This window comes from Sapajus apella, unplaced genomic scaffold (genome assembly GCF_009761245.1).
Source record: "Sapajus apella isolate SASKATOON/1434 unplaced genomic scaffold, GSC_monkey_1.0 scaffold29, whole genome shotgun sequence".
In the NCBI taxonomy this organism is placed as follows: Eukaryota; Metazoa; Chordata; class Mammalia; order Primates; family Cebidae; genus Sapajus; species Sapajus apella.
In genome coordinates this window covers 24,042,083-24,060,071 of record NW_022436969.1, presented here as the reverse complement: position 1 = coordinate 24,060,071, position 17,989 = coordinate 24,042,083, and the positions used below count along the sequence as shown (strand labels likewise).

Sequence of the window (17,989 nt, the reverse complement as noted above, 5' to 3'; positions counted from 1 at the left end):
CAAAAGAACCTATGCAAACAGAAACGATCCCTCAGCAGGATTCTTAACCCTGAACCGCTGGACATTTTTCTGATGCCAAGTAAATGAGTAAATAAATGGATGGGGGGAGTGACATTGTAGGAGACGGTTGAGAGGGGGGTATAGAGGAAAATCTGCAAAACAAAAGTACAGTCATTAAAAATTAATAAAGGGTGTGGACATCCAGACCCCACCCCCGTCTGCTCATGGGGATTGAGCCAGACATTCTGTGTCCTCGTTAAGTGGAGTCTGGCAGGCTGCCGGAGTGTTAGTGGGTTCTGGGAATGCCAATATATTAACCAGAGGACTTTTTGCATACCCTTTAGAGTTTTTATTCTAGAAAAGTCAACCATTTGGCACAGTGCAGCATTATTTTTGTCCCGGAAAGCTCACAGATGCCAATCAAGGAAGAAATTATATCTATGTTCTTTGTAATCTCCAAGACCTATCTGGAAAACAAGCTTGGTGGAAAGAAAAGTCTTCACAAAAACAGCTTAAAAGGCCAAAGTACCATTTTTAGTGGGAACTCAAAGAAAAGCAATACATTCTTAAATCACATGGATATGTGACAACACAGACATCGTTTTTAATTCCTCCTGTGAAAGAGGAAAAAAACAACATTAATTGGAAATCTGAACCCAATATTTTCGTAGTAATTAATAGTACAGGTACTAGCTTCAGCCCTTTACTTGCCTAAAAATGAAGCAAACAATGCCCCCAAAAAATCTCCCTAAAAAGTAGCAGGTCTTGTGGCCTAAATTTTCAAATAGTGGACAGAACCTTTCCATTCCTATTTTGAAACTTAAGATTCACCTTCCATGCACACCCATAATACAGGTCAAGATGTAATTCAGACTAACACAGTCCATTTAGGCAGAAAGTCTCTTTGACATCAGAAAATAATGGCTTCCAGGATATTTTTTTTCTGAGACCTAAAAAAGGAAGGAACAGAGGGAGAGGGAAGGAGACAGAGAAGAGGGAAGAAAGGAAATAATAATTTTGGACTACATGGCAATTTTGCCACTATTCACATTTAATATCCATATGCCTCTATAGACTCTGTTAAATATTTCCAAAAATTTTTCCAGGTTAAAATGATACGCTCTTCCTTTACACTCTTTTATCACTTCTTGAGCAATAACTTCTTTTTCTTTCTCTATTAACTCTTACACAGAAAGGACACATCAAGAGAATGGATAATCCCAGATTCCGAAGAAAGGCAAGAAGAAACATGGCAAGGACTACCCAAAGGATAGGACCAGTAGACAACTGCAAGGATTCCTGCCCAGCGCCCTGAGGTGGCTGTGGTTTTACGTGATGACGTAGAGCAGTTCCCTCCCACACACCACCACAAGGAGACTTTATGCTGGCTACATGCAAAGAGGTCAGGAGCTCAGGGGTCTCTGCTGGGCTGCCTGCCAGAAATTACCCATAGGGAGCAAAAGTCACCCTTCTCTGACTGTGTTTCCCTATAAGGCAGGGAGGTTAGCCCAGAGAAAAAACAGACAGCGTCCCAGGAGCTGTGAGGCTGGTCTGCCAGGCTGCTAAGTCAACCAAGACTACAGCACAGTCCCAAACTGTAAACACCTCTGCAGACGGGCCCTTGCTCTCTGCACGCCAGGCAAGAAAACTATTCTTAGAACACTGTCAGCAGTTGGGGGAAAATAAATATTTGTCTATGTATGTATATACTCCGAAGGGGGTGAGGTGGGGTGGAGGAGTCTCAAATGATCTGCCAACAAATTGGCACAAAATCCTTTAATAAGCAGCTGGCACTGGCTGCGTTCCACTGCAGGATTGTGGTCTTGCAAACCAAGCCCCCAAGAGGATTCAAGAGACAGCCCTAAAAACCTGCCGGGAAGAGTCTTCTCCAATGTAAATACAAACCTACACGAACCAGGATCAAGGCCAACAATGGCAAGCTCTTCCAAGGGTAAGAAGAATGTTAAGAAATTAGAGAGGTCTTTTAAAACAAGGGAGGAAGGTAGCTACAATTCCATTACAGCAAATCCCTTACTGGCATTTACAGTCCCAGCCCTAATTCCTAACAGTGTGTTCAATGTCAATAGCAAAGTGAAGCTCTTAAAAATAATTAAGCTTTCAAAGATCATGAGGAAGTTAGCCCCCTGTTTTAAAAAGCACTGCTTTTCGGGCCATCAGATAACATTTCAAGGGTTGATGGGAAAACAAATATAATTCAATAAATATACATGGGTAATATTCAGATGTCCTCATTTGTCTGTGTAATGACTTAGATTTGACGCTATGATCCTTGACTGAACACAAAGACTATATTCCAGGAGAATTGTGCAGAGTAGAAAGGCAGAGTTACAGATGACAATACCCTCGAGTTAAAGACTAGAAAAGACAATCCTCATATACAGAATGCAGACATGACTTGATGCATGGCAGTCTTTCTGTGCAGACTTTGCAGAACCTTCTCTGTCATTCTATACTCAGTCCTGAAGCTCCAGAGGAGATACAGAGAGGAGAACGCCATTCTTGGCTAGCCAAACCCGCCGAAAAGGCCATTTTTAAAGGAAAGCTTCCCAGCACTAGCCCTTGGAAAAGGCACCAACATCCATACCAGCCCAGGACCCTATTTTTGAGAGTCAATGCTTCTCTCCATTTCTATCCACCTCTACGGCAAATAACTCACTGATACTGGCGCTCAGAACCCACATTCTGTACAGCCACTCTTACCTCACAACCCACAATGCCTAACACACAGTAGGCCATCAATAAATATGTATTGCAATGGTAATTAACATTTAGGAAGCAGCACTGGTCCAGGGATGGGAAAATGCCAAAATAATTAGAAAAGAGAAAAAGAGAAGGGAATAGACCAGGACACAGAGGAAAAGAAAAGAAGCAAATCAAAATTACCCAATTCTAGCTAATTAAAAAATTCTTTGGGGAAAACAAAAATTACCCTAGTTCAGGCGGCCATGGGCACACAGCAATCGTTAGTGTGACTGGGCAGAGCTAAGAAGCCCTCCTTGCTTTAAAGAGCTTCTAGCTGCCCTGACTGGCGACAAGATGTCCCTCCAGGTAGGTGACCAGAGAACGGGGTGCTCTCGGATGTGCCTTCTCTGGGTGCCGCCCACCCACCATGCGTCCCTGTCGTCCAGAAAACCTCTACTTCATTGGGAAACCTCCTCCTTTTCCAATTAAAAAAAAAAAAAAAAAGTTTAAAAACAAGCAAATGCCCTCTCCGCCACGATAGCGACTTAACCTAAACCGAGCCCACTGTCTTCCACCGGTGTACTCACAGGGCGCGCCCCTAGCCCCACCCGGGGCGGCGCACCGGGCAGGGGTCCCGAGGAAGCCTCCTCAAGGCTGTGCAGGGCGGGCCCCTCCACAAAGGCAAGTGCCGGGCCGGGCTCGGTGCTCGTCGCTTCCTGTTTATTCCACCGTGAGGGGCAGAGAGAAATTCAACACACGCCTGCTTCCTCCGGGGCTAGGAGACCCAGCCTAAGTCCAACAGCAGCCGCCCGAGACAATCGACTTCCCAGCCAATGCCAGGAGCTCCGGGCGGTCCCGCGACCGACGTCAACGCGCGCGGGGGGACCCGGGGGGACGCCGGGTGCAGCGGGCCCGAGGGGCCGGGCAGAGGAGCGCGCGGTGCAGGATGCGGGGCTGAGGGGCTGTGGGGTTTGGCCCGCCCCCTCCTTCCCTCAAACTCCCCGGCCAGGTCCTGCAGGATCTTCCCGCTTCCCGCTGACCTCCAGCCCCCGCCCGCCGTGGCTCGCCGAGGCCTAAGGGCGTCTAGACAGTTGGGGCTGCCACCCATGCGCCCATCCCGGCCTCCCGGCGGTGCAGAATTCAGTCCTGCAACCGCGGGACACCCGGGGCCCCAGGGCACCGGGAAATAGAAAGCGAGGTGGGTGTCGGCGAAGTCCCTCCACCGGCGCACCTCCGCCCGCAGGCCAACGCCAGACCCCGCCGTGCCCACCGGCAAGCCCACCCAGACGCAGCCTCACAGACCTCGCGCGCTCGGCGCCCGGCCGCTCCCTCCTGCCCCAGCCGACGGCGCAGGCTCGCGGACGTCCAGTTCCCAAAGCGTCCGGTCCCCGCGTCCCCCGCCCCCTCGGCCACCCCTCCCTCCCGAGCGTGGCTATGAACTTGGGCCAGAAGCCGCGACCACGGCGGCCACCTCGGATCCGCACTCACCTGGGCTGCCCCCCGGGAGCGGAGGCGGCGACTGCCCGCAGTGCGGCTCCGGGGCCACCGGCACTGCCGGCCAAGGGGAGGGGTGCGGTGCGGGGAGCGGTGCGGGGCGCGCGGCAGGCCGGCGGGGAGCGCGGCGCGCCGGGGTTCTTTAAGAGCCGCGGACCTCACCCCCGGGCCTCCCCCGCGCTCCCCGCCCCGCTTCTACTTTCCCAGGCACCCGCAGCCTGTCTGGCGGCGGCGGCGGCGGCGCTTCTCTCGGCTCGCAGGGAATCCCCGGCCGGCCGCGGCGGCGCGCTGAGCAGGCAGGGCCAGCACACTCGCCTGCTCGTCCCACCGGGCCCGGTCCTCAGCCACAGCGCGGGGAGAGAGGGGACGCGGCGCTGCGGCCGCCGGGGAGGTGTCCCGCCTCCAGTCGCCGGAGGGGGGAGTGTCCCGCCTTCCGCTGCCGCCGCCGTCTGTCTCCAGCCGTGACTGCGCGCCGCGGCTGTGTCTGTCTCCAACTCCTCCAGTCTCTCCTCCTCCTCCCCGCTCCGCTGTGGGGGCCCGGCGCGCGGCCAGGCCGCGGGGACCGGGGCCGCCGTGGCGGGAGTTCGGGGGTCGCAGGCGCACAGGCCGCGCTGACCCCTGCGGGGGGCGGGCCCGGAGGCCAGGGGTGGGCAGGGGGGAGGCGTGCGGCCGCTGAGGCCGCGGGACCCCCGGCCGTACTCCCGCCCCGGGCTCGGGCTCGCGGGGCGCGCGCCCACCGCCGGCCGCACTGGGAACTCCAAGCCGAGCGCAGAGTCCGCAGCAGGGGCGCCGCGAGGAGCCGGCTCGCCCCCCGCAGGCTGGGGGGCGGTCTTCGAGAGGCGGGGGTGCGTTCGAGCACCGAGTACCTCGCAGGCTGCGTGTGCACCGCGGGCCGCGGGACCTCAGGCGGCTGCTAGAAGACGAGCAGTCGGGCAGCAGGACACAGTAGGGTCAGTGCTCCGGTAGCCTTGCGGAGCTGAGGGCGCCTCGGACCCCACCAGTCACCCCCTTAGTATTCTGCCCTCTTTAAAGGAAATGGCTTCTGCCTAGAAAGCTGAGTAGATTCTTCGCGCTGTGACCCTTTCTCCTTGAAGGACCTACATCTGTGAAGACCGTTTCAGACCTGACCTCCGCCTGAGTGCAGGCAGTATGCCATTTTGTTCTTCAGAAGTACATGCATTGTCCCCAGCCAACCCTACCATGTTTGATGGGGATTGGTTACTGCCAGAGCATATGGGCATTTTAACCCAATTTTATTACAGTCACCAAAATTAGTTCCCCTCTGCCAAAATTAACCCCCCTGCAGACACAACAAAATACTATACTAAGCAGGGGTTTCAGGCTGGGTTTAACGTAGATGCAGCTGATTAAAGGAGTGAACATTTTCCCCTGTCCTCCGACACGCCCCCCCTAAAAAAAAGTTGTACAGCTCGTATTTCCATAATATCAGAGAAATGAATCTTTCTTGAAATCTATGTTCTGTCTCATCTAATTTGTCAGTAACTTTTTAGTGAAATATTGGCTGAATGCAGCTTCCCTTAAGCCCTCAGCTCTCAGCTATGGTGGTAATTACCGCTAGCCTTTCATCAGTGCTCATATGTGATGTAATAATAAATACCATTCATGGAAAGCTCTGTGCTAAGCGCTTTACATGGATTGTCTGATTGAGTCCTCACAATAACTGGGAGCAATTACTTCTCCATTTTACACATGAGGAAGTTGAGGCTAGAAGGCTTTAGTAATTTGTCCTCAGACCACAAAGAGATGGTTTTAAATTCCTAACTAGCTGTATAGAAAGCTGGGAGCTGAACCAGCATGCCATACTGCCACCTACCTACAGCAACGCTGACATCAGTTCTTCAGCTCAGCCAGCAAACCAGCCAGCATCTGCCCCGTGCCGGGCACCGAGCCCGCTCCAGCTGGGAATGCCCAGGTTCTGGTCTAATTGAGAAGCTTGTAGCACCGGAACTTTGAACCTGGCTGCCTGGATAAACTTTTTTAAATGAGCAGTAAGCTGATAAGTGCTTCACATAGGTTATCCTAATCCGACAAGCGTATATTTATATTTAATGTCCGCAAATGCAAAACTCACATGCTTTGAGGTTGGAGAAACTGTGCTCTTGCCTGTAGAAAAAGAAATGACTTTTTCCATCTAAACACTCCATGGACAGTGAAGAAGAAAGGTTTTTCCAAGATCACAAAACAGTATCTTCTATTTCGCTTACGCATAATTTCTTTGTGTATAACTTAACCCCTTTAAATTGAAGGCTGAATTTTAAGCTCATCATCTCAATTTCCAGCATTTGTGATGAATCTCAATCTCAAGTTGCCCTTTCTCGTTGTCTTCTCTCCTTTGTAACTAGGAACTTTGGCTCTCTATTTCTATTTCTAGAAAATATGGGAGAAAACTGTCCCTGTGTTTGCTACTTGGTCTTGCCTGTGTTTGTTTTCCACTTCAGCTGCTCCCTCTCACACCCTTCCAGACACACACACACTCCTTATAGCAATGGAAGACTTCGAGTTGCTTGGATGTATGTTTGCTCTCTGTAAAAGGCAACACAATTCTGTCTTGGCCTCATCCTGACCATTCGCTCGTTCCAAGGGCCCAGACTGAAGCTCAGGAGACTGGAGACTTTGTTTTGCTCCATTGGTGGAAAACTTGGACTCCAGTACACAGAACAGTGTCTGACACAAAGAACTCAAAGGATTTTTGGAATGAATGGCACCTTAGTATTGGCATAGACAAGTAACCAATATCGAGGTTAAATATTACAAAAATTGGTTGGAAATCAAATGGAATTAGTTTCGAAGAGTGGGCGGTGAGAAAAACTCTTTTTCACTGTCAGTCCCTTGCAGTTTATCTCATGTCACTTATACCCTGGCCACACTTAGTCCCTAGAAGGTTGTGAGTCAGTCATCTAAGGAGACAAAAATAGAAAAGGCAAACATGAGCAAATGTTGAGAAAAAGAGAATTTGAGGGCCAAGTGACCTCAAGTTGAATGTGAATCAGAATACAATTTTGTTTCTTGGATCTCATGTGTAACATTTAGATGAAATTTAATCTATCCAAAATGATTCATCGTATTCCTTGTACTCTTTAATTTAAATGAGAAGTAGAAACAAATGAGAAAGAGAAGCTTCATTGTGGGTAATTCTGGTCCTGGAGAAGTGGGGCCCCTGCTCTAGATTCTCAGGACCAGAATCCACGACGAGCAGTCCCAGAGGGAGGGCTCTGTCCATGAGCCTTGAAGACATCTGCGCGTTTCGTCCCAACACACAGCATCGCCACACCTCAGCAGCCAGCTGTACACTGGAAATAATAGTTCCTACCTCATGGGGTCTTCTGTGACACCAGCCATGTCGCCATCTGCAATAACCATCCTTAGGATCCTGCAGCCCCCACTGCTCCTCATCCACTTTCTTTGGGATTAGGTTGAAAATCACACAGGATGGAAAGCAAAGTGTTCTGCAGGCAACTTCTGCTCTCCACCTCACTGCAAGGCTACCCTTGGGCAAAAGCCACAGCACCCACGCTCTCCTTAGGGGCTGAGGAATAAAGACAAAGGGAAAACACAGCAAGAAAAAAATAAACGCATGACCTCACAGATGATCCATCCAGACATATTTGTGTATGGTATCCATACATTACATCAGTTAAAAGTGATGAAGTGCTTCCTAAGCTGTGACACACATACTGTCAGATCTCTTACAAATGTTACAGTGCCTAAAGTTTCCCTCGCCCTACAAAGACCTCATCTTTATGTGCGCCTCATCTTTATGCCACAGCTCTGTCTGTCCTGTTTCAGAGGTGCCCCCCAAGTCCTCCACACCCCACAGAGCATCACATTGGGGGTGAGTCTCCCCTGAGCTCTGGGTCTCTGAGGCTGCAGTGATGGCAGCTGGCATGAGGTGGCCTCTGAGGCCTCCCCTCTGAATTCTCTGTTTCTCTCTGACACGCGGTTCAGTCAGCTCCCTACTGGGGTATAAATTGCCAGCGAGTTAAGTGTTGAGCATGGTAGCTGGCTCAAAGGGTAAATAAATAAATGCTTATTTATTTTTCAATAAGTATTAGCTTCCTTCAGTCCTTTCACTTCCTCACAAACAAAGACAGGCTCTGGTGACTTTATACTGTGTCAGCTGAGCCCTGCGGGTCCCATGCTTCCCAGAATTACTTTCCTGCTGGGTTCCAAGTCCAGTTGGCCGCAGAGAAAGTTGTGTGAGATTTGGAAGGAGGAAGGCAAGTCTTCCTCTGCAGTGTTGCGTGGGGCTCCAGGTGCTGTGAAGCCCTCGCACCTCCTTCACCTGAGGTCCTCTTGTCCCCACTGGGCCTCCCCTGGAAGCATCCCCAACCCCGGGTGAGGGGTGTGAGAAGGGCACCTGTGGAGAAGGGCACTCGCCTCGTCATCAGGTCACGGGCATCCCTGAGGTTAAAGGAGCTTGAGACGGCCGGGCTGCCCTGTCCTCGTGGGTTCCAGATGTCCTAACTCTGCCTGCAGTCCCGCCAGTCCCAGAGCCACGGCCTCTCACAGCTTCTCACCAGCCACAGTGGCCCATCATAAATCCCTGGTCCCAAGCAGCTTCCAGAGGCTCCAGTTTCTCGGCAAACACTGACCGAGGCAGGATTGTGTACTTGTGCATCTCCCTGTCCTGCTGGGGAGGGGTCGTTTGTAGAGAACATAGCAATTTGGCTTTCCTTACGGGAACATGCTCCATAAGAAAAAGGAGAATTCCTTGAAAAGGTGCCTCACAGACGAAGAGATTTAAGTAGCCAACAAGCACGGGAACAGGCGCTCAGTTTGCACTGAACTCGCAAAATAGTACACCCACTAGAATGGCTGAAACTGAAAACAGTGACAACTGTAAACATTCACCAGGGCAAGGAGCCAGCAGAACCTGCATCCCAGCAATTCTCCTCCCACCAGGACACAGGAGGACTGAGAGCAGATGTCGGACAAACGGCGCACACGAGGGCCTTCACGCTGGCTCGCTAAAATTCAAAAGAAAAAAAACCTGAAACAACCCGAATGTCCGTCAGTGGATAAAAGATAAATAAATGTTGGTACACTCAAATAATAGAAGATTACAGAGTAGTTTAAAAACCGTGAAACTAATGAGCAGTGATATCAGGCTTTTTAAAATATGTTTATTAGCCATGTGTTTCTTCTTTTGAGAAGTGTCTGCTCATGTCCTTTGCCCACTTTTAATTGGATTATTTATTTTTTTTCTTGTAAATTTGCCATTTTCCTCAGCAAACTAACGCAGGAACAGAAAACCAAACACCTCATGTTCTCACTTATGAGTGAGAGCTGAACAATGAGAACACGTGGACACAGGGAGGGGAACATCAGGAACCGGGGCCTGACAGGGGAGAGCGGGGGGAGGAGACCGGAGAGAACATCAGGATAAATAGCTGCTGCATGCTGGGCTAAATGCATTGATAGGTGCAGCAATCCACCACGGCACACGTTTCCCTGTGTAACAAACCTGCACATGAGCCCCGGAACTTAAAATAAAATGTTTTTAAACCCATGAAACTGCTGGCATACACAACATGGAGAAATGTCACAAAAACTTATTTGAGTGACAGAATTCAGGCACAAAAGAATAGTAACATATGGTTTTATTTGTGTGATGTTCCAAAATAGGAGAAGCTAACTGATGATGTTAGAAATTAGATAGGTGGTCGCTCTGGATGGTAGTGGGTGGGAAGGGGCAAGAGAGCCTTCAGGGGAGAGGGAAGTGATCTGTCTTCATCTGGTGTGGTTGCAGGGGTATATGCATATATAAAAATTCAGTAGTTGTGTGCTTAAGATTAGTGAACTTCATATACATTTTTATTATATATCACATTTTTTTAAGTTTTGCAGAGAGGGAACTCTTGGATGTGGGAGGGCCTTATAAAGTGGGGTCACTCAGCAGCAGAGCCAGGTTCTCAGGCAGGAAAAAGCAGAGAGGCAGTCTCCCCACTGGATTAGGCTCCTCAGACACCTCGCAGGCAAGGGCCCTTCCTCTACAGGGAAGGGCTCAGCTCAGTCTTCTGGGGTGAATTAAATGGCAGGGCTAAGGAGTACCTGAATCTCATTGCCCACAGCCACACACAATGCACTGAGGCTCCAAACAGCTCCATTCTTTGGCACCCCTTTGGAAGCTGCCTTTGGCATTCTTTAACCTCATTTCACCTGGAAAGTTGGGGACACATAGTGGGACTTCAGGTCTGAGTCACGGATTCTGACTCAGGAGTGTCTCTGCTCTGTCCAGTTCAGCCTGCAAGGCTTAAGAACCACATGTTCTGTTTAAAGTTTGAATTATTTGTTGGGCTGAAGTCAGTTAGATGGCAATGATTACATTAAATGCTTAAGTAAAAAGGGTAAAGTGCTGTTGATGGGAGTGAACATTAGTTCAGCCATCACAGAAAATAGTATGGCAATTCCTCAAAGACCTAAAGACAGAAATAGCATTCAACCCGGCAATCCCATGACTGGGAATATACACAGAGAAATATACATCATTCTGTTATAAAGACACATACGTATGTATGTTCATTGCAGCACCATTCACAATAGCAAAGACATGAGTCAACTTAAATGCCCATCAGTGGTAGACTGGACAAAGAAACCTGGTACATATATACCACAGAATACTGTGCAGCCATGAAAAAGAATGAGATCACGTCCTTTGCGAGACATGGATGGAGCTGGAGGCCATTATCCTTAACAAACTAGCACAGGAACAGAAAACCAAGTACTGAATGTTCTCACTTATAAGTGAAAGCTAAATGATGAGAATACATGAACACCTAGAGGGGAACAACACACATGGGGTTCTTTCAGACAGTGGAGGCTGGAAGAGGGAGAGGATCAGGAAAAACAACGCATGGATGCTAGGCTTAATATCTGCGTCATGAAATAATGTATACAACAAACCCTCATGACACAAGTTTACCGATTTAACAAACACGTACTTGTACCCCTAAACCAAAAGTAAAAGTTTTTAAAAAGTGTGAAGTGCCTACATAAGTAGATATACTTATCAGTGTTGCTGATGTGCGTGTGTGCTGATTGTGTTCTTCCATCCCTGCTGCTAATGACAAAATCCCTTAGACTAGGTAGTTTATAAACAACAGAAATGTATTTCTTGTAGTTCTGCAGGTGGGGAAATCCTAGAAAAGGTGAGACATAGACCAGGTAATCTCAGAGGCTCTTTAAGACCTTCCACTCTTTCATTCAACAAATATTTATTGAGGTCTTACTGAGCACTGGGCCTGTGCCATGTGCTGGGGTGCAGCTGTAAAGCAAAGTCCCTGCTTCACCGGGCTTACATTTTCCATGGGATGTGAACCTCTGGTAGCCAACACAGAAAATAAGAGGTTTCAGTAAAGAATGTTCCCATTTAGAAGTCAGTGGGTGCTCCAGACTGCCTCAGTCCCCACCAGCTTCATCCTGCCTTTTCTAGGTGAAATCTCAGATCAGGGCCCCTGTCTCTAAGACCACAAAGTCTTCATCCACGAAAGACGGAGGAAACCCCAAATGGCCAAGTGGGATTTGGAGAAACAAGGCCTGGAGGAAAGGGAGGGGAATTGCACGGCTCATTCTATCTCAGCGTTTTGGCTAGAAGCCTCCCTTCAATTCACTTGGCCACTGAAGGCGTGATAAAAACATTTAGAAGCAAGGCCAACCCTCGATCAGGCCAAAACTGTGAAGCAGGCAACTTATTCTCAGTTAGCTGCCAGCTAATCTCAAGTAATGCACAAACCAATAGCTTGGCATTCTTATAAATTTTAGAATCTCAAGGGACATGCCCTCAAGGGTGAAGCCATCTCAGAAATGTCTCTAGTACCTCCTTGCCAAGTAGTTTTCCAACTCTCCTGGAGTTCATGCCTCCCTGGGCAGCCCACACTAAATGGGGACCATGTGAGTTAGGGAAGTTTGTTCCTGCACTGAGCTGAGACCTGGGTTTGGCAGGTGGCCTCTTGCAGCCCAGGTTCAGCTGTCCTGTGCACACAAAGCTGCTGGCATCCTCTGCACAAGATCAGTTTGAAGCAGCTCTCTGCCACACTTTTGTTCTCCAAGCAGACAGCCCACGGCACTTCCAACTGTTTTTCATGTTCTGTAGCCTTCGGTCCTCTGTCATTCCTCTGGACATTTCCAGTCGAACTTAGAGGGTGGCAGCCAACAGTAAATATGATGCCACGCGCGTTTTTTTTCTGGTTAGATCTGGTTGGTCACCTCCCTGGACAGGGTTACAACTTAGTATCTAAAACTCAAAAGTTCTGTTTCAACAGGATTCTTTGGAGTACAAATGATAAGACACAACTCAAACCAACGCTGGAAAGGGAATATCTTGGCTCACTTTATCTGTGAAGGTCAAGGGGCCGATGTGGTTTTAGGCAGGTCTGAAGCCAGGTTTCAAATGATGGCTTTTGTGGCTTTGCTGTCTCTGTCTCTCCATTCCCCCTCTGCTGCCTCAGTTGAGTCTGATTCTCAGCTGGGGCCTCTCCACAGGGCAGCAGTGGCCCCAGCTGCTCCAGCCTCCCATCTTGCCTAGTGGCCCTGATGAAAGAGTGTGTCTTTCCCAAGAAGCCTGGCAGAAAGGTTCTCCCAGGGAGAACCCTGGCCTGGGTCGATCCCACATTCCCCTGAGACCCCGACACCAAAGCAAAAACACACGTGGGCTAATGGATTAGGGCCAAATCTGGGCCTTCCACCTGTGTCTTTGACCTCACCTGGCACTGTCTCCTGGGTCCAGTAGACTGCTCCGCTCAGGGGACAGAGGGGCTTCGAGAAGCTGAGGCCAATGTGCCTCTTGGCAACTGGCTGGCCCTGTGATACAGCCGTGTCCTTTAATAAAAGAAAAGTTTTCTTTCTTTAAAATCTGGGGGCAGGACTTTTCTGATGCAAACCATTTCAAAACCATTCTATGTCCACTACAACTTGACAGCAGGGTAGCAGGATGCTATTTGGAAAATTATATAAAAGCAAGGAGGACAAGGTCCTCTAGGTGACAGAGACATTGATGTCCAGCTGCCCAGGAATTCCAGAATCTTCTAGAAAGATGTTTCCTGAGGATTTGTAGTACTCAATGTATAAAGGTATTAAAAATAAGAGTAAATCATTGGCTCACAGGCAGGAGTAGACACATGACCTGCATAAAAATTAAACAAACACATAAAGCGCCACAGGTATGGATGACACATCAGTCCCCTCACCCCCATGAAGCCAGGGTTTTCCAGCAACTGGGGCTTGCCTACAGCAGAAAATCCCTGCGAGAGTCCTCCACAATTAGGGCGGAGGAGGAGAGGAGCCAAGAAAAGCATCGCAAGTCCAGAGATTAAATCCTTCTCATAGACCACAAAAGAGAGGCCAATTACAGGAAAATTTCATCTTAATGGCCACTCTGGTTGAATATTATCACTGCTGACTGTGAGTAACTCAGTATGTGTGAGTTAAGCCCTCTGCTTCACAGATGAGAACACCCTCTGCCAATGAGCTGTGGCTTCAGGCTGTGTGATCTGTGCAAATGTATTGTAATTAATTGAGCTTTAAAAATTGACTTTGGAGGTCTCAAGGTCTTGGAAATGGCTGTTGGTTTGGAAAAAGGCATCTGCTGAGAAGGTGATCAAAGATACTTAACTGACATGAAGTGTCTCTAAATTTATTTTGGAGGGGGTAATTTTATTTTTAAAAAATCTTTGTTCAAAAGGGATAAAATTTTAAAATTTAAAAATGTTTTAGTATTAGTATTAATATTTTATTTTAGTATTAGAACAAAATAAAGAGTGGCTTAGTAAAGCTGGAGTTGAATGAGAACATGAGTGTGAGCTGACACACTTTAAAGGGGTTTCCGATGCTGTCACTGACTGGAGCACAGGCAGCCCCTGCTTCACTCATTACCGGTGTACAGCCTGGACTCAGAGGGAAGCCCAAGGCCCTCACAGAGAGAGGCCTGGATTTCAGTCTCTAATCCTCCTCTCCACAGTGGCCAGAAATCCTTGGAAAGTCGCTGCTTCCATGGTGAAGACGGGGAAAGTCAAGACAGGCCCAGCACATCTTGTGTGGTCGCCAGAGAATGTTTTTTGAAAGACATGACATCTTGCTAAATAAAACAAAGAACCCCTACTGGCCAAAGTGATGCTCTTCATATCAAAAAGAAAGTGTTCATCACAGTCCACTGGCAAGTGAAGCCTCAAAGAGGTCCCAGCACCCTACGAGAAAGGAGTCAGTCTCAGCTAAACCCAAGGGAACAATCTCAAATGATATGCAGAAACAAAGGTATTATTAGAGTAAGATGAAGAAATCAGTGTTCATGTCCTTCATTCATTTTAAGACAAAATGTATTTTTTAAGAAGTTAGCAATGCAGAGATGAAGCAATCCAAACACTAGAGGAGGAACAAGTATAGAAAATATTAGCTAAGTGAACAATTTTATAAACCAAACCAAACTGCTCTTACCATGTGACCCAGCACTCATGCTCCGTGGCACTTACCCAGCACACGTGAATGCTTATAGCAGTTTTTTTCATAATTGCCAAAGCTTGGAAGCAACCCGGATGTCTTCAGTAGGTGATGGATAAATAACTGTAGCATATCCCAACAATGGACTATAATTCAGCACTAAAAAGAAATGAGCTATCAAGTGTGAAAAGATAGGGAGGAAATTTAAATGCACATTATTAAGTTAAGGAAGACAATATAAAAAGGCCACATCTTGTATGAGTCCAACTGTATGACACTGGAAAACGCAAAACTATGGAAACAGTGAAAAGATCAGGGGTTGCCAAGTGTTGGATGTCGGGGGAGGGATGAATAGACAGAACATAGAGCATTCTTCAGGCAGTGAAACTACTCCGTGTACATACACGCTATTACACAATTGTCCAAGTGGTGGACAACTGCTCCCTTGATGGAGAACTTGAACCCCGGTACACAGAACAGTACCTGACACAAGAGGCTCAAAGGATTTTTGGAATGAATGGCAACTTAGTATTGGGATAAACAAGTAAACAATATTGAGGTAAATATTACTAAAATTGGGTGGAAATCAACTGAAATTGGTTTCAAAGAGTAATCTGTGCAAACGTATTGTAATTAATTGAGCTCAACTTACAATCTAAAAGTTGGTATATAATGGTGGATACACACTATTATACAATTGTCTAAATCCCTAGGATGTACAACAACAAGATCAAACCTCCAATTCCTGGGCTTAAGCGATCCTCTGCCTCAGTCTCCCGAGTAACTGAGACTATTGGTGCACATGACCACACATGACAAATTTTTAAAAAAAATCTGTAGAGACAGGGTCTCACTATGTTTCCCAGGATAGTCTCAAACTCCTGGCCTCAAGCCATCCTCCTGCCTTAACCTCCCAAAGCATTGCCACCACCCAGGCTTGCCCCTGGTCCTTAGTTGGCAATAAAGTATCATTTTTGGCTCATCAATTGCAATATCAGCATATCACAGTAATGCAAGAGGTTTACAACAGAGGACATGGGGACTTGGTGAGGGAACATGAGAATCCTCTGTATGTTCTATTCAATTTATCTCAAAATAAAATATATTCATTAAAATAAAAATAGTAATTTCTTATCAACCCAACTCATAAAATGGACCGATGGGAGACTAATCCAGTACTGTATCCTATTAGCAGACACGACCAGAAACTAAGAGTGGTCCCATGTTAAAGAGGTTTGTCCAAGAATCGCAGGTGCAGGACAGAAGGGATGGTCGTCCCGGCCATCTCGAATGTCAATGTTAGTAATAGGTATTTTATTATGATGTTCAATTTATTATTTACAATACCATCTTTGTTCCTTTAATTATCACATTTAACCTGTCACAAGCTTAATAATATATATTCTTTGAAAAGACAAATCCGGGTGCAGTGGTTTATGCCCGTAAGCTTAGCACTTTGGGAGGCCAAGGTGGGAGGATCACCTAAGGTTGGGAGTTCAAGACCAGCCTGACCAACATGGAGAAATCCCATTTCTACTAAAAATACAAAAAATTAGCCAGGTGTGGTGGTGCATGCCTATAATCCTGGCTACTTGGGAGGCTGAGGCAGGAGAATCACTTGAACCCAGGAGATGGAGGTTAAGGTGAGCCGAGATCACATCAATGCACTCCAGCCTGGGCAACAGGAACGAAACTCCAACTCAAAAAAAAAAAAAAAAAAAAAAAATATATATATATATATATATATATATATATGTATATATATGTATGTATGTATAGTTTGTGGATCAAGAACTCCCAGTTAAGTCTGGTAGATGAGCTGTGTTTGTTGCTCTCACTTCAAAAAACTGCTAAAATGATTAAGATTTGAAAAGATACAAACCCACTTGTTGAAGGAAAAAGAGACCAACAGCACACATAAAATTTCAGAGGATTTTGGAGAATGGAAAAAGCATGGAGCTGACTTAGAAAAGCACAGTGGGCCAGGCATGGTGGCTTACGCTGGTAATCTCAGCATTTTGGAAGACCGAGGAGGGCGGATCACTTGAGGTCAAGAGTTCAAGACCAGCCTGGCCAACATGGCAAAACCCCGTCTCTACTAAAAATAAAAAAAAAAAAAAAATAGCTGGGCGTGGTGGCGGGTAGCAGGCACCTATAATCCTCGGGAGGCTGAGGCAGGAGAATTGCTTGAGCCCAGAAGGTGGAGGTTACAGTGAGGCGATATCATGCCACTACCCTTCAGCCTGGGCAACAGAGTGAGACTCTGTCTCTAAAAAAGACCAAAAAAAAAAAGCAAAGCACCATGGAAGTGAATAAATATTTAGATTATAGTGTGAGTCAACCCTCCTTGAAAACCCTTGAGAGGCAGCTAGAATGGGAATATGTGAGCTTCTGAGAGTGATCTGGTCCCTGGGCCTCCTTCCCTGTGAGCAGCCAAGAGACCTCCCCCCCACCACACTCTCTGTCTCTCTAGAGACCAAGGGTCATCTTCTAGAGATGCAGCTTCCCAGAGGTTCTAGATTAGGGCACCAAATGAGGCAGTGCTAAGGCGGGATGACAAAGCACCTGACCGTGGGTCCTTCTGCCCTGCTCTCAAACAGTTCTTCAATAAACATGTATTGAGTGCATATTCAAAATGCCCAGGGTGGGGGTGGTGGGGGGACTGTCAATCTAAAACTCTATATTCAGCAAAACTATCTTTCAAAACTGAAGGTAAATAAATAAATAAATAAAAGTAAAAAGGTTGAAAAATCTGGAGGTAAACTAAAGACATTGTCAGAGAAATAAAATCTGAACTAATTCATTGCAAGCCAACCTACCTTACAAGAAATAATAAAGGAAGTTTTTCAGGCTAAAATCAAGTAACTCTCAGCAGTAATTTTAATCCACAATATGGTTGAACCTTAGAAACATTATAGTACATGAAAAACGCCTGTCACAAAAGGTCACATGTTGCACAGTGCCATTTGCATGATGCATTGAGAGCATGTAAATCCACATAGACAGAAAGCATCTGGTGGTTGCCAGGCCCTGGAGGAGAGGAGAGATGGAGAGTAATGGTTTAGCAGGCACAGGGCTTTCTTGTGAAATGAGGAAAATGTTATGGAACTAGATAAAAGTTGTGGTTGCACAATGTTGTGAGTGCACTAAAAGCCACTAAATTGTTCACTTTAAAATTGTTAGTTATGTAAATTTCACCTCAGTAAAAACAAATTGAATCAAAAAAAAATTTTTTTTTAATGTAGAGGCCTGATGGGGTGACTTATGCCTGTAATCCTAGCACTTTGGGACGCTGAGGCAGGTGGATCACTTGAGGTCAGGAGTTCAAGACAAGCCTGGC

General features: G+C 47.2%; 1 protein-coding gene across 6 annotated transcripts in view; it reads right to left on the bottom strand.

The window, feature by feature from the left end:
* LDLRAD4 (low density lipoprotein receptor class A domain containing 4) overlaps positions 1–4,753 on the bottom strand; it is a 413,526-nt gene extending 408,773 nt beyond the window's left edge. For 3 of the 6 annotated variants that reach the window (XM_032293509.1, XM_032293505.1, XM_032293507.1), the window contains exon 1: positions 3,291–3,931. The gene's annotated coding sequence lies outside the window, so the exon portion shown is untranslated. Of the gene's footprint in view, positions 1–3,290; positions 3,932–4,005; positions 4,024–4,191 lie in introns of those variants that run through there. The other 3 variants (XM_032293506.1, XM_032293508.1, XM_032293513.1) reach the window with 2 other exon arrangements.
* Positions 4,754–17,989: the final 13,236 nt, after the last annotated feature.